Source organism: Protopterus annectens, chromosome 1.part0 (assembly GCF_019279795.1).
Source record: "Protopterus annectens isolate FY-2018-M chromosome 1.part0, PAN1.0, whole genome shotgun sequence".
Lineage (NCBI taxonomy): Eukaryota > Metazoa > Chordata > Ceratodontiformes > Protopteridae > Protopterus > Protopterus annectens.
The window spans coordinates 1,628,916,701-1,628,930,988 of NC_056725.1; the positions used below are offsets into that span (position 1 = coordinate 1,628,916,701).

At 46.5% G+C, this 14,288-nt stretch overlaps 1 protein-coding gene across 1 annotated transcript in view; it reads left to right on the forward strand.

Moving 5' to 3' along the window:
- MEI1 (meiotic double-stranded break formation protein 1) overlaps positions 1 to 14,288 on the forward strand; it is a 2,282,292-nt gene that overhangs the window by 1,144,312 nt on the left and 1,123,692 nt on the right. The gene's annotated exons all lie outside the window — the stretch shown is intronic.

Genomic DNA, 14,288 nt, shown 5'->3' on the forward strand with positions numbered 1-14,288 from the left:
TGGAACGTTATGGTAAGTACAACATTTTTTTTCAGCCTTGACAGCAGAAATGGGATCGGAAACCAGTTTCTGGATTACCTTCTTCGCCAACAAACAGATCATTTCACTTGGCTGTTTTATGTTTAACAGGGAATCAAGGCTGCTGGTTAGATATCAAAGAAAGGTCTATGTCTCCAATATACTAGCTTATGAGCTGTAAATTACTTGACAGACATGGTTTTGTACTTTAATGAGTTGTGGGTCAGGAACAAAACAAGAGACTTATTTTCAAAATATGAGTTGTACAGAAGAAAATGCAAAGGTAATAAAAGCCACTACTGCAGTAGACAGAATAGGAGCTAACATCTTAAGGTGCAAATCATTATCCAGATCAGCCATGTTTGTTGTGCTAATGAAGAGGCGTGCTTGACTAAGAAGTAAAATGTACACAGGGCATAACATTTCAACAGTTAGATGCCGTCTCATTAGAAATTAGTTTTTTTTTTTTTGTCATCTGCAGAGTGATATAAACATTGACCTAGGATAAAAGAGCAAGACCAGATCATAGGATCCTGGGTGATTACTAGGCTAATGTCCTTAATGGGCCTTTTGAAGCATAGCCATGCTTCCCTAAAATATTATCCAAGTTTTAATCTCATAGGTTTTTTGTGGGGGTATATATAATTTGGACATGAGTGACTGAGCATTTACAAGGTACCGGTCTGTAATAGAGACGTAGATACCAAACTAGGGGTACATTTATAATTTCCCATCTATTGATCTGAGTTGCACTTGAATAGGTGCAGGGAAGAACTCTGCTTCACATGGTTGAGAAACCTGTTCCTGAGAAGAGACAGTCTCTGAGACACATACCTGTTCCTCCGGCATGTCTTATTTATGTTGCAAACGAGGTTTAGGTCCCTGGATTTGTTTTTTCTGATGCAGCTTATTTGACAAATGTGTAGGTCCATTAAAACTGGATTAGAGGTTGCATTAAAGGCCAAATACAGGTCACCTCTCAGCAACCTGTAGGAGACCGAGAATAAGGATAAGGTTTTGAGGCAGTCCACATAGGACATGCTGCCTATACCACTTATTCTTGTGAGGAATCTTTGTGGACACTCCAGTTGTTTCATATGCCTAGTCAGGTACATACTGAAGGGGCACTGTATTCTGTGACTGGTCTAATGAGAGCCAAGTAAAACAGAGCAATGACATCTTTTGACCTAGATGATAAACATTTGGCTTTAAGTTGCACAGCATAGAAAGACTTCCTTACGGTAGATACATGATGGTCAAAGGCCAAGTCACTGTCTACATGAGTTCCCAAGTCCCTGACTACTGGGTCTAGTCATGTCTTGGCAGTGAGTGTTATATCATGACTCTGGCACTGTGTCAGGCCTTCTTGTGAGCATTTGTGTCTTGGTGGAGTCAGTGTCAGCAAACTCAGCCAGAGGCCTTTGATGCTAGCCTTGACTTCAGAGAAGTAGATGCCACAAAGGAGTGGCCCCATCACTGAGCACTGTGGGACTCCACTAGTGACTGACCTTTTTTTGGAGGCTGACTCCCCTGTTCTTCTTCCTGAGTCCTGTTTGTGAGCTATATGGCTATCCAGTAGGTGATGTAGGAGTTTATATTTAATTTAAGAAGCTTATCTATGATGCCGAATGCGCCTTCAAAGAAATGTACTGTGCTGCTGCTGTCCCCTAATTTCAAAGAAACTGTCTCACTGATAAAGGACCTTTTAATTAAGGGTCTTCAGACTAGCTCACTTACTCATTTAACCAACATAAACCGGCAGAGAAACCAAGTAAAATAAAAAGAAACATCTATCTAGCAGTCTTGTGGAAAGAAACAACAGCAAAAAAAAAAAAAAAGTCATGAGATACTTCAGGTCCTGGAAGGAAAGAGAAATAGCAATACACATCAGCAATATGACAACACAATAATTCCTCCCATTCACCTTTAAAGTGGGAGGAAATTTCAGCATCTCATCTCATGAGACTTCCAGGATGGTGCTAGCTTAGCAGGGGGTGGATTTTCAACTATTTCATGTGGTCAGCCCGATAAATTAATACAACACTGACTTTTTGCTCTAGAAATAGAAAATATCAGTCCAAGCAAGTGATATTAGCTAAATGTCTACACAGTGTAGAAAAAAAAGACAGGCTTAGAGGAAAATTTAAAAAAACAGTATCTTCAGCTGAAATCTTACCTCACAGTGTGCTGCAGTGCTAAGAAACACTGCCCTAAGAAAAAGAAGAAAGAAAGCTTGAAGAAATGGCAGCTATGAATGAAAAACTTGATAAAAATATATGCAAAAATAACAAACAGAGTCAGACATTATCTGATTAAGTTAAATCAAATGCCTGAAAACTTGAACATACTGAGTATGCATTAAACAGGCGTGGTGGATCTATAACAGATACACAGAAATTCCAGCAATAATGTGCTGTCAGACTAACAGAAATGGTTACTGTCCAAGACAAGGATATTATTTTTATCACTTCTTCACAGAAATTCTTGTGGAAAGAAGGTAGAACCATATAGAATGTCAAACAGATGATTTAGCATTGAGGATTCTTCTTGAAGGGCCCTTGCGTAAGTATTACTTCGGTACCAGTCATGATATGGCATGTTTTCACCAAAATCCCGAATTTAAGGATGCCTGTGTACCTCACCAGTGTTTGCAGTAGTGGAAGGTGCTAACTTCATTGGCACAGTTGTCCCTTGGTCTCACCATTTTTTTTTTTTTTGTCTCACAGAGTTCAGATCTTGATCCTTCCTGCTTTCTGTAATGCCTTGTGTTTACATTCCTAAGTGGCCTCATGTGTATCATTGTGGCCACAGAAAATTACCAGCCAAGGTCAGCAGTGGCATTGTTTGTAATGTCTAGGGGAAAAGCACAATGTTGATAACTCTCACAAGTGAGAGAGATTCAGCACAACCACTAGACATCAAAAGGAAATAAGATTGATAGCCTGTTTTGCCAAAATAGTGGTGGTCAAGAACTCTTCATGTGGAGCCAGGAAAGAGGATTTTATTCTAACCTTAGGCATTTGTTAGAACATTGCCACAAGAACACGCACTTTGAGGATGTGTCCAGGCATGCGCCTCCTAGAGTTAAGTCTACTGACTAGCCAACCTCCTATTCTGCTCCGGTGGGGAGTTCTTCCTTGACTAACAAGAATTTGAGCCCAAACCCTTGAAGTCAGGCGAGGCACACCATTGTCTCCCATGTTATGGTGTGCATCCTGTGTTTTAACTTCTTTCTGTGCTTGGATTATAGGTTCATAGGTAACTACTAGGCTAGCTGCCTTTGAGGGCCATTTTAAGCCTAGCAAATTTACCTTTTTTGTGCTCAAAATAACATATTCCATTTGGTTATGGATTGGCCTTAACCATCCCATGGTTGATAATTATATATTACAGCAAATGAGAATTAATGGGATCATACCATAGATAATGAGAGGAAATCCATGCATGGGATTATCAGCTGGAGCCCAAGGGAGTTCTGATCTATCTCAGAGATCTATCATTTTTATTATGGATAAGAGTATTTAGGACAAGGGAATCTTCCCTTGGACCTGGACCCTGGCATGTGCAGGCCAGCAAGTCCTTGTCAGGAGGAGTCATTTGGTCATCCTATGTTCTAACAGCGTTTAAACTTCAAGCTAATGTTGAGTGTCTTGGAAACACCTGAGTCAGCTTTGAGATAGTGCCGCAATAGGAATTTCAGTTTGAGGTCACTGCCAGGTCAGGCATTGACTTCTGTCTACTCAGAGGAGCTTTTCATTAGTACACAATTCAACAGTGCTATCTGTAGACCTTGTATGAGATGTAAGCCTATGCCTGGAGCTAGATGGGTCCATGATAATCCTTTGATGTGAAGTTGTTCTATCTCGCCGTTCATTCTTACAGATGGGGTTCAGAGCAGATCCTCGGCTCCGAGTCAGCCTACTACAAAGCTCGAGGTCTTCAAATACCTCGAGGCCAAGTCCCTATCCCATGATGCACCTAGAGTTACCTCAGATCTGGTTTGCCGCTGCAACAGATCGGAGGTTCTCGCTAGCTTGGGCCAGTAAAAACCTTACTATTCAAATATTTTTCAATTTATTGATATTTTCTTCTTAAAAGTAGTTTGTAGATACTTAGTTAAGCTCTTACAGCTTTACTGTGTAGTTTCCCTTCCCTTGGTGTGCCTCTTTCATAGATTACTATTTGGACTCATTTTTTCTTAGGCCTAGTTAAATTCTAGTGTTTAAATAGTGACCTTTCTGTCACATTTTTTTCTTAATACTAGTTTATATTTGAGTGTGTGCTTAGATAGTGACCTTTTTGTCACAGATTTAAAATTATTAGAGTTAAAGTTTATTAGTGTGTTAACAGTAGTATATAGCTTTGTTGTTTGCATTTAGACAGTGACTTTCTGTCACAACTTGATTTTCTTATCTGCTTAAGATAAATAGTTTGTGTGTGTGTGTGTGACCTTTTGGCCCATAGTTTGAAGGGCTTGTGCCATTTATTTTTAGCCTGTATTTTTAGGAAGGTTTGTTGTTTATCTTAATTGTTGTTGGGCATGTCTAATTTTTTGTCAGCACCCTAATTACATTGTGCTTGCTACAAATGACTGATGATGATAAGGACAAACACACTAAGTCAGGGTTTAAAAAATGCCCTAAAAGTGGGCAGAAGAAGTCTGTCACCGACAGTCATATGAACTGCATTTATTGTTTAGGAGCATTACATCTGTAAGAAACCTGCTCCATATGCCATTGCTTTTCTTCTAAGGTTCTCCAGGAGAGAAAGAGGAAACTTATTGACAGGGGTTTATTGAAACCTTCTTTCCAGGAGGCTTTGACCGACCACGATGGATCCAGTAAGTCCTCAAAGTCTTCCAAAACGTCTACTGAATCAAAAAAATCGAAAAAGTCTTCGACATTGGCTCCACAGGTCTTGGGACTGACTGTCTTATCTTTTCATAGCCGGTCCCTGGTTTTGGAACCGGTATCTGAAATACCAAAATCTCCACTTTTACAGTTGGTACCACCTTCGATCCATTCATCTCGGTCTTCCAGTAGCCTTTCTGATTTGGATGTGGACCGTGTGGTGCAGAAGCTTTTGCAGGCACCGGCCTTTGATAAATTTTTATCGGCTCCGACCCAAGTGGCTTGGGAGCCGAAGACCCTTTTGCCAGCTACTACTCTTCCTCCTCTGAGCCATACCGGTCCTTCAGAGCCGGAGGAGTCGGACTTGTTGGTCGTGGAGCCTTCAGAGCCGACACCTGCTCCAGTGTCTTCGGCTTCATTTACTCTGACGTCCTTGACGCCGATTGAGGAATCTAGGAGCCGACACTCTCTGGTCGGGTCCAGGGAGGATAGTCGGACCGACTTGTTGGTTCTGACTCTGCCTCTTGGGGCTTCAGCTCGGATGAGCTTGGCTCCTACCTCTGGCTAGGAGCCCACTGTCCCAGTGCCGGGGGTATCGACGGTTTCCTCGGATCCGTCAGTCCCTTCACATCGGAGCAGAGGTGCCTTTGAAGCCATAAGGAGAATTATGTCTCCTAAGACATCTTCAACCTCAGGTCCGGCTTCTTCCTCCCCTAAAGCACCTGTGTCTGCTTCTGCTTCACAGATCCTTGCCAAGCGTAGAGACCCAGAGCCTCAGGAAGTCCCATTGGGTAGCCCATGCTCTTCCGAGACCTCACCAGAAGCTCCCACTGATGAGGTTCGCAGGAAGAGAGTTTGTAAGAGGAAGCATCTAGACTCTCCACAGAAGTCCCTGACATCTGATACCGACTTGGATGAATCAGAAGGGTCCCCACGGTCCCCCTCTGTGGATATCTCATTTGCTGAGATACTAGAAATCCTTAGGCAGAGGGGTGACAGGCAGTCCACCACTGAAGACGAGTCAGTGCTCCTGAAGGCTTTCGGGTCTCAGCCCTCCACCACTTGGGTGTCTCTGCCCTTCGATAACCTTATGCATCTGATCTCACAAAGGGCATGGGAGTCTCCGGACACCATGGCGCCTGTCTTTAGAAGGCCTAATAAATATATCTCTGCTCCCCAAGACAAATCCTTTCTGACCAAGGGTGTGCCAGTTGATGCCATGGTGGTGGCGGCAGCCACAAAAAAGGAAATTTCAGAAACTTCCTCTTCTGTCCATCCTCCTAACAGAGATTCCAGGATCATGGATAGATATGGGAAGCGCACTTACAGTTCAGCGACTTTTGCACTGCGTTCGCTCAACTATCTCACCCATTTTACGAGACTGCAAATAGATCTCCTTAAGGAGCTGGGAGATACTCTTCGGGGTACAGTAGCTGCAGGAGCTTCAGATAAAGTTGCCTCCCAACTTGCTACCCTCAACTCCATAGTTAACTTGTCCATGCACCTCATATCGTATGCAGCGGATGGAATGAGCAGGGCAGCGGGCACAGGAATTGCTCTTAGGAGACACTCCTGGATACACTTGTGTTCCTTCGCGGAACCCTTCAAGTCATCCTTTGTAAATAGCCCTTTTGATGGCTCGTCCCTTTTTGGGACCAAAGTTAAGGAAACTGACCAGGTGTGAGCAGGAAGGAAAAACTCTGTCTGCCGTCGGAGTCCATTTTTCCACCCCAACCAGACCCTACACTAAGGGTCAAAGGGGAGGAAAGATGTGGTATTGAAAAGCCCAAGGAGCCTTTCAGGACACACGTGGTGAACCCCCCCTCCAGAGAACGGGGCAATAATGGAAGATGCCACCCTCGCGGCAGAGGGGGTCCGCAAAACCAGGGTGACAGAGATCACTTCTTTGGGAAGCCCTACCAGCACTCCTGAAAGGAGGCCCGACTGTCCTACTCTGGAGCCAGTCGGGGGTCGCTTATGTTTGTATTCAGACGCCTGGCTCAGAATAACAAATGACAGCTGGGTACAAAGTATCATTTCCAGAGGATACTTCATTCCTTTCTCCACACCCCCTCCACCAACAAGAAAAATCCCAGACGTTCCACCCAGTTACAGGGAACAAGCTACAGTAGAGGTCCAAATGTTGCTAAGAAAAAGAGTCATCCAGCCAGTCCCAGCAGACCAGATAGGATCCGGAACTTACTCAAGATTATTTTTAGTTCAAAAAAAGACAGGGACTGGAGACCTATATTGGACCTCAGCAGGCTAAACAAATCTGTCAAGAAAGAGAAGTTTCAGATGGTCACACTTCAGTCGATACTTCCCTTTTTAGGGAAAGACAATTGGATGTGCTCGATAGATCTACAGGATGCGTACTGCCACATAAAAATGGCCAGAACATCCAGGGATCATCTGCACTTCCAGCTGGAAGCCAATTATTACCAGTTTTGAGCCCTGCCCTTTGTTCTCACTACAGCCCCCAGAGTGTTCACCAAATGCATGGCAGTGGTCATGGCTCACCTGAGACATTTAGGATTCCAGGTGTTTCCATACCTAGACGATTGGCTCCTCACCGCCACCACCAGGCATCAACTCATTCAAGCCAGGGACACCACTCTGTCACTCTGCAGCCAGCTGGGCATTACAATAAACTCAGAAAAATCTGCCTTGTCGCCATCGCAACATAAAGTTTTTATCGGAACAGAATTGGACACCATCATCACTCTGAGACTTCCAGTAGAAGGAGTCTTACTACTTCGTCAGCAGGCCTGCAATCTGATATCCAAAAACAAGGCTCCAGCATCAGAAGTTCTAAAACTGTTAGGCATGATGGCAGCTGCAATTCTGGCCATACCGCTGGGTCGCATACACATGCGGATACTGCAATGGCTGTTGTTCTCTCAATGGTCTTACCAAGAGCTTCCCATGTCTCACCTTATAATGATCATGAACTCCTGCAAAAAGGATCTTTAGTGGTGGTTGACCTCTGTCCATGTCACGATAGGTTGGCCATTTCTCCTAGCCCCACCAGCAGCCACAGTGACCACGGATGCTTACCTGATAGGGTGGGGGGCATTTTCAGGGAAGAACAGCCCAAGGCACATGGACCGATCAAGAGACACACCTGCATATCCATGTCCTAGAGATGAGAGCAGGACTTTTAGCGTTGCAGTACTTCCAGGACTCTCGTCCTCTGGGTACAATTGCGATTCAGACAGACAACATGTCAGTGGTCTGGTACTTGAGCAAACAAGGAGGAAACAGGTCATATGCCCTTTGTTGCGAGGCTATAAGAGTATGGCAGTAGGCTATATCTACGCAGCACTTTCTGTTAGCAACGCACATCCTGGGGAAATCCAACGTGATAGCAGAAAAGCCGAGCAATGCAATTTTGTTGCCTCACGAGTGGTCCCTGAAGAAAGAAATAGCGGACAGGATCTTCCACAGATGGGGCTAGCCTTGCTGTGACCTTTTTGCCATCCACATGAACACGAAATGCAGAAGTTACTTTGCCCTGATTCCTCCTCTGGGAGAAGCCCCAAGGGATGCACTTGTTCACGACTGGCCATTGGGTCTCCTCTATGCATTCCCACCAATCTCGTTGATACCCAAGGTACTACAGAAAGCAAAAGCCCTGGGAAGGACCATCATTCTAATAGCCCCTCACTGGCCTCAAAAGATTTGGTTCCCCTTCCTTCAACTTCATCTTTTGGAAGACCCTTGGATTCTGGACCCAGTTCCGGATCTTCTGACGCACTCGTCAGAGGAACTTTACCCTTCTCTGCAGTCCCTGAAGCTGATGGCTGCTCCAGTTCCCATCATAGCCAGGTTCCATAACCTTTCTAATGAGATGAAGCAAATTCTCTTATCCTCTCATAAATCCTCTACGAGAAAGCTATACCTTAGCAAATGGAAAAAATTTTCTGTATGTGCCTCTCAAAACATTATTGATCCCCATCAAACACCTATGGCCTCCATTTTAGAGTTCTTGACTATGATTTTTAACAAGCCGCGGTGGTGCAGCGGTAACGTTGTCACCTCACAGCAAGAGGTTCACCTGTTCGATTCTCGGCTGGAGCGCCTTGTGTGTGTAGTCTGCATGTCCTCCCCGCGGTCGAGTGGTGTTCAAAAGACATGCGTGAATGGGTGTGACTTCGTTGAAGGTTGGACATCGGACTGGCACCTCGGCACCATAAAAATCTACTGCCAATCATTAGCGGATCAGAGTTCCGCTGTGACAACCCCTAACTGGGAAAAGCCGAAAGAAGAAGAAGACGACTATGATTTTTAACAAAGGAGCTGCAGCAGCAACAGTTCATGTTCAGCTTGCTGCCATTTCTGATTTTCATCTTGAATTTGAAGGATTGAACATTATGTCACACAAACTATCCAGAGCCTTTCTTAAAGGGACCTTTCATGTCAGACCACCAGTGAAATCTCCCTATACCTCATGGAATCTAAATTTTATGCTTTCTCGCATTATGCTTCCTCCATTCGAACCAGCCTCCTCATGTGACCTCAGATTTTTATCATGGAAGACTATCTTCTTAGTAGCTATCACTTCTGCCCGTAGAGTGTCAGAGCTTCAAGCCTTGTCCAGTAAGCCTCCTTATTTGATTGTCCATGCTGACACAGTCTCACTTCGAACAAACCCCTCCTTTTTGCCTAAAGTTTGCACTGAAGCTAATCTTAATCAAATTATTGATTTGCCAGTTTTCTTTCCCAATCACTCCAACAATTTAGAATATACGCTGCACAAACTTGATGTTCACAGACAGCTCAGATTCTACTAAGATAGAACAAAATATTTTAGGAAATCTGAACAGCTTTTTGTTTCCATTTCAGACTCCAGGAAAGGTATGCCAGTGGCTAAAACAACTGTGTCTAAGTGTTTATCTGATTGTATCACATTTGCTTATTCAGCTGCCAATATGCTCTTACAACACAAAATTAAGGCTCACTCAACCAGAGCAGTGTCTACATCCTCTGCCTTTTATGACAGACTTCCTATTGATAACATTTGTGCAGCAGCCACTTGGTCAAGACCTCTCATTGACCCCTCTTGGGCTCAGATGACCTAGTCCATCTGGAAGGGCCTCCTTTGGTCCCAGTGCGGGATAACATATCCGTGAGCCACCCGAGATACATGGAGCTTGGGGCCTACCCATCCTTTAAAAAGAATGCGATAAACAACTTCAACTCAGGCGTTCCATCCCAGTTGTTATCTGCTTCTCTTACTCCTCCCGTACCACCCCAGAGCCTTTGGGAAAACCAGTTGGATTCTTCCTGTTCTCAACCCTTCCATAGCTCCTCTGATGGGTTCAGAATGACATATGGTATTATTATATGCAGCAAACACCCTGAAGGGACTCTGGGGCATCTGGGGTACCGGGCTTGGCCTGAGCTATTGAAGACTCCACTGTCCCCTTGGGATATCATTTGCCAAGGATACTAGAACCCATTGTAAGAAAGAAGGCGGCATCCACAACTCACATGGGAAGTTATGGTAAGTTCTAAGGCTGTCGGTATCCTCCACCATTGAGGGAGATACTTCCTAACCATGTCTGAGATAACTAGCCTAGGATGATGGATACCCTTATCCCAGAAGAGCCTTACAGTTCAGCAATTGCAAAGCTTCGCTGGCCTTTCCCCTTTTCCCCCAAAAGTGCCTAGCAGAGTTTCTGGGTGTAATCATTTCTTCCTTGGAGTCACTCATTAGGCATGCTGTTTTGGCAGTCAGGATGCTTCCTGATTCAGCCATGCTGGCCTTGAAAAAAAGTCAGTGTCATTAATTAGCTATTGCATGGGCAAACTAATCTCCTAATACAAACATCTTTATAATCTATTTATACCACACAAAAATGAAGAAAGGTATTCACCACAAAAGCAAATCGGTACTATCCAATCAGCTTCAAAATTCTCCGATCTTGGATGTGGACCAGTGTGGTGCAGGACCACCTTTGATCCATTCATCTCAGTCTTCCAATAGCCTTTCCGATTTGGATGTGGACCGTGTGGTGCAGAAGCTTTTACAGGCACCGGCCTTTGATAAATTTTTATTGGCTCCAACCCAAGCGGCTTGGGAGCTGAAGACCCTTTTGACAGCTACTACACTTCCTCCTCCGAGCCATACCGGTCCTTCAGAGCCGGAGGAGTTGGACTTGTTGATCGTGGAGCCTTCAGAGCCGACACCTGCTCCAGTGTCTTTGGCTTCATTTACTCTGACATTATTGGTGCCTATCGAGGAATCTAGGAGCCGACACTCTCTGGTCGGGTCCAAGGAGGGTAGTTGGACCGCCTCTTGGGGCTCAGATGACCTCAGCTCCTACCTCTGGCTAGGAGCCCACTGTCCCAGTGCCGGGGGTATTGACGATTTCCTCAGATCCGTCAGTCCCGTCACATTGGAGCAGAGGTGCCTTCGAAGCCATAAGGAGAGTTATGTCTCCTAAGACATCTTCAATCTCAGGTCCGGCTTCTTCCTCCCCTAAAGTGCTTATGTCTGCTTCTGCTTCACAGATCCTTGCCAAGCGTAGAGACCCAGAGCCTCAGGAAGTCCAGTTGGGTGACCCATGCTCTTCCGAGACCTCACCAGAAGCTCCCACTGATGAGGTTTGCAGGAAGAGAGTTTGTAAGAGGAAGCATCTAGACTCCCCACAGAAGTCCCTGACATCTGATACCGACTTGGATGAATCAGAAGAGTCTCCACTGTCCCCCTCTGAGGATATCTCATTTGCTGAGATACTAGAAATCCTTAGGCAGAGGGGTGGCAGGCAGTCCACCAACCCTACTGAAGACAAGTCGGTGCTCCTGAAGGCTGTCGGGTCTCAGCCCTCCACCACTTGGGTGGCTCTTCCTCTTCTGTCCATCCTCCTAACAGAGATTTCAGGATGATGGATAGATATGGGAAGTGCACTTACAGTTCAGCAACTTTTGCAAAGCGTTCGCTCAACTATCTCACCCATTTTACGAGACTGCAAAGAGATCTCCTTAAAGAGCTGGAAGATACTCTTCATGGTACAGTAGCTGCAGGAGCTTCAGATAACGTTACCTCCCAACTTGCTACCTTCAACTCCATAGTTAACTCGTCCATGCACCTCATTCCGTATGCAGCGGATGGAATGAGCAGGGCAGCGAGCACAGAAATTGCCCTTAGGAGACACTCCTGGATGCGCTTGTGATCTGAAGTAGTTAATTTCATTTGATCAGCAACCTGTGGGTATCGGATCCGATCCAGCAGCTTTCCAAGCTAGAGATCCGAGCTCCTAGCTCCTCCCCCTTACCCATAATACCCTGCTACCTCCCTCCAGTCCTCAGATCTCGTGTGCCGCGGCTTCTTGTAGCACGAGTGACGAGCTCTTGGCGGATTGTGAGTAGATTTAGAGGGTTTTATTCTCTAGTTTTACTATCCAGTTTCTTCAAAAACTGTGTGTGTGTGTGTGTGTGTGTGTGTGTGTGTGTGTGTGTGTGTGTGTGTGTGTGTGTGTGTGTGTGTGTGTGTGTGTGTGTGTGTTCCTTCTCGACCCTAGTATACCTAGTAAAAAAATTTCTGTTAGTAGTTTCTTAGTTATAGTTCTCCCTTGCCCTTATCTGTGTGTGAAGGTGTGTGTGTGGCTAAAATGGCTGAAGGCCGTATTTTTTAAATGCTCTGAGTGTGGCCATAAGCTGTCCCCAGCCGATGGCTACACTCAGTGCGTTATGTGACTGGGGGTGGCACATCTTTCATCAGGCTGCAAAATTTGTGCGGCTTTTAACCCCCGAGCTTTGAAGGACAGGAGGACCAAGCTAATCCTGGCGGGCCTTTTGCCCGCGGATTCTGCTTTGTCCTTCTCTCCCTCTGTGGCACCAGCCACGGCCGCAGCTGTTCCACCTACTGTTCCGGCTCCCCTGGCCGGGACTCAAACTGCCGCTCCGGTCCAGGGAGAGAGGGACTCCAGGAAAAAAGATAGAAGGGACAAGGAGCATGACAGGGAGAGGCATAGGAGCCACAAGCGGCGGGCCAATTCTGCCCCCTTAACCTCGCCGGCTAAGCAGCTCTGCTCTTCCCTGAAGGCCTCAGGGTCTTCCACCTCTCGGCTTCACTCTCCACGATTTTTTCCGGAGCCGGAGGAGGAGACCCAGTCACCTTTGAGGTCATCGAGGCGGCCTTCCCGGCCAGCCTTGTCGGCTTCTTCCAGATCCACTAGGCGCCTTTCAGACGCGGACATGGACCGGATGATGCCCCCATTGCTCCTTCTCCGATCCACTATCGGGTTTCGGAGCCATCGGATCTGGGTAGTGTCGGAGCCAGGGTGTCGGCACCGATAATAATCGCTACTTCAATGCCGACTGTACCCTCGAGTTTGTTGGGTCCTTTTTTAGATCCGAACTCTCTGGGCCGTGAGCCGAGCCTCGGATCCACTCGACTCCGGCGCCGATCCGCACATCGGATCCGAGGGGGCTGCTCTCGGATCCCAGGGAGAGCAGTTCACCCTCGGCCTTTGACGTCGTGGAGAGGGTCCTTTCGAGGGATTCGAGGCCCCAGGCTCATGCTACGGATCCACCCGCCATTTCCTCGCAGAAGGGCCTGTCTTCCATCATCCGGCTCCAGGGACAGCCTGCACCTACGTCCCAGATGGTTTCCCTAGAAGAACAGGATCTGGTTGGTGAGCCCTCCTCGGACAGCCCCCCCCAAGGAGGTCCCTCACAAACAAAAGTGTAAAAGGAGGCACTTGGACTCCCCCGAGTCCCTCACAGAAGACACTGACTTGGAGGAAGGGGAAGGTTCCCCCAGGTCACCCCCTGAGGACGTCTCCTTTGGAGACATCATGGAGATTCTGCGCATTAGAGGGGCTGGTCAGCCCAAAAACTTTCCTCGGATGAGTCTGTGTTTCTGGAGGCATTTGACACAGGCCCATCTACCTCTTGGGTGTCCCCTCTGGCCGACCCCCTGGTAGACCTTATAACTACCAGGAGGGCGTGGAAGGAGCCGGACACTGTAGAGCCTGTACCCAGGAGACCAGATAAAATCCTTAGCCCTCCCACAGACAGGACAGCGTGGAGCAAAGGATCCCCAGTAGATGCCATGGTGGTGGCGGCTGCCACCAAGAAGGAACTAGCGCAGGAAAGTTCCTCGGTACATCCTCCAGACAAAGAGTCTCGGACAATGGATCGCATTGGAAAGCGGATGTTCACTTCAGCCACCTTCTCTGTAAGGGCACTGAACTACTTGGCACATGTGATTCGGCTTCAGCGAGACCTAATCAAAGAGTACACTGGGTCACCCCCAGAGTCCATGTCGGCCTAGGACAAATGAACCTTCTCGACATGAATGGCCACTCTAAAGTCGATATCCAACACTTCTATGCAGCTTCTCTCCCATGCCACGGAGGGGGCTGCTAGAGCCAGTGGAGCAGGCATCGCCTTACGGCATCATGCCTGGCT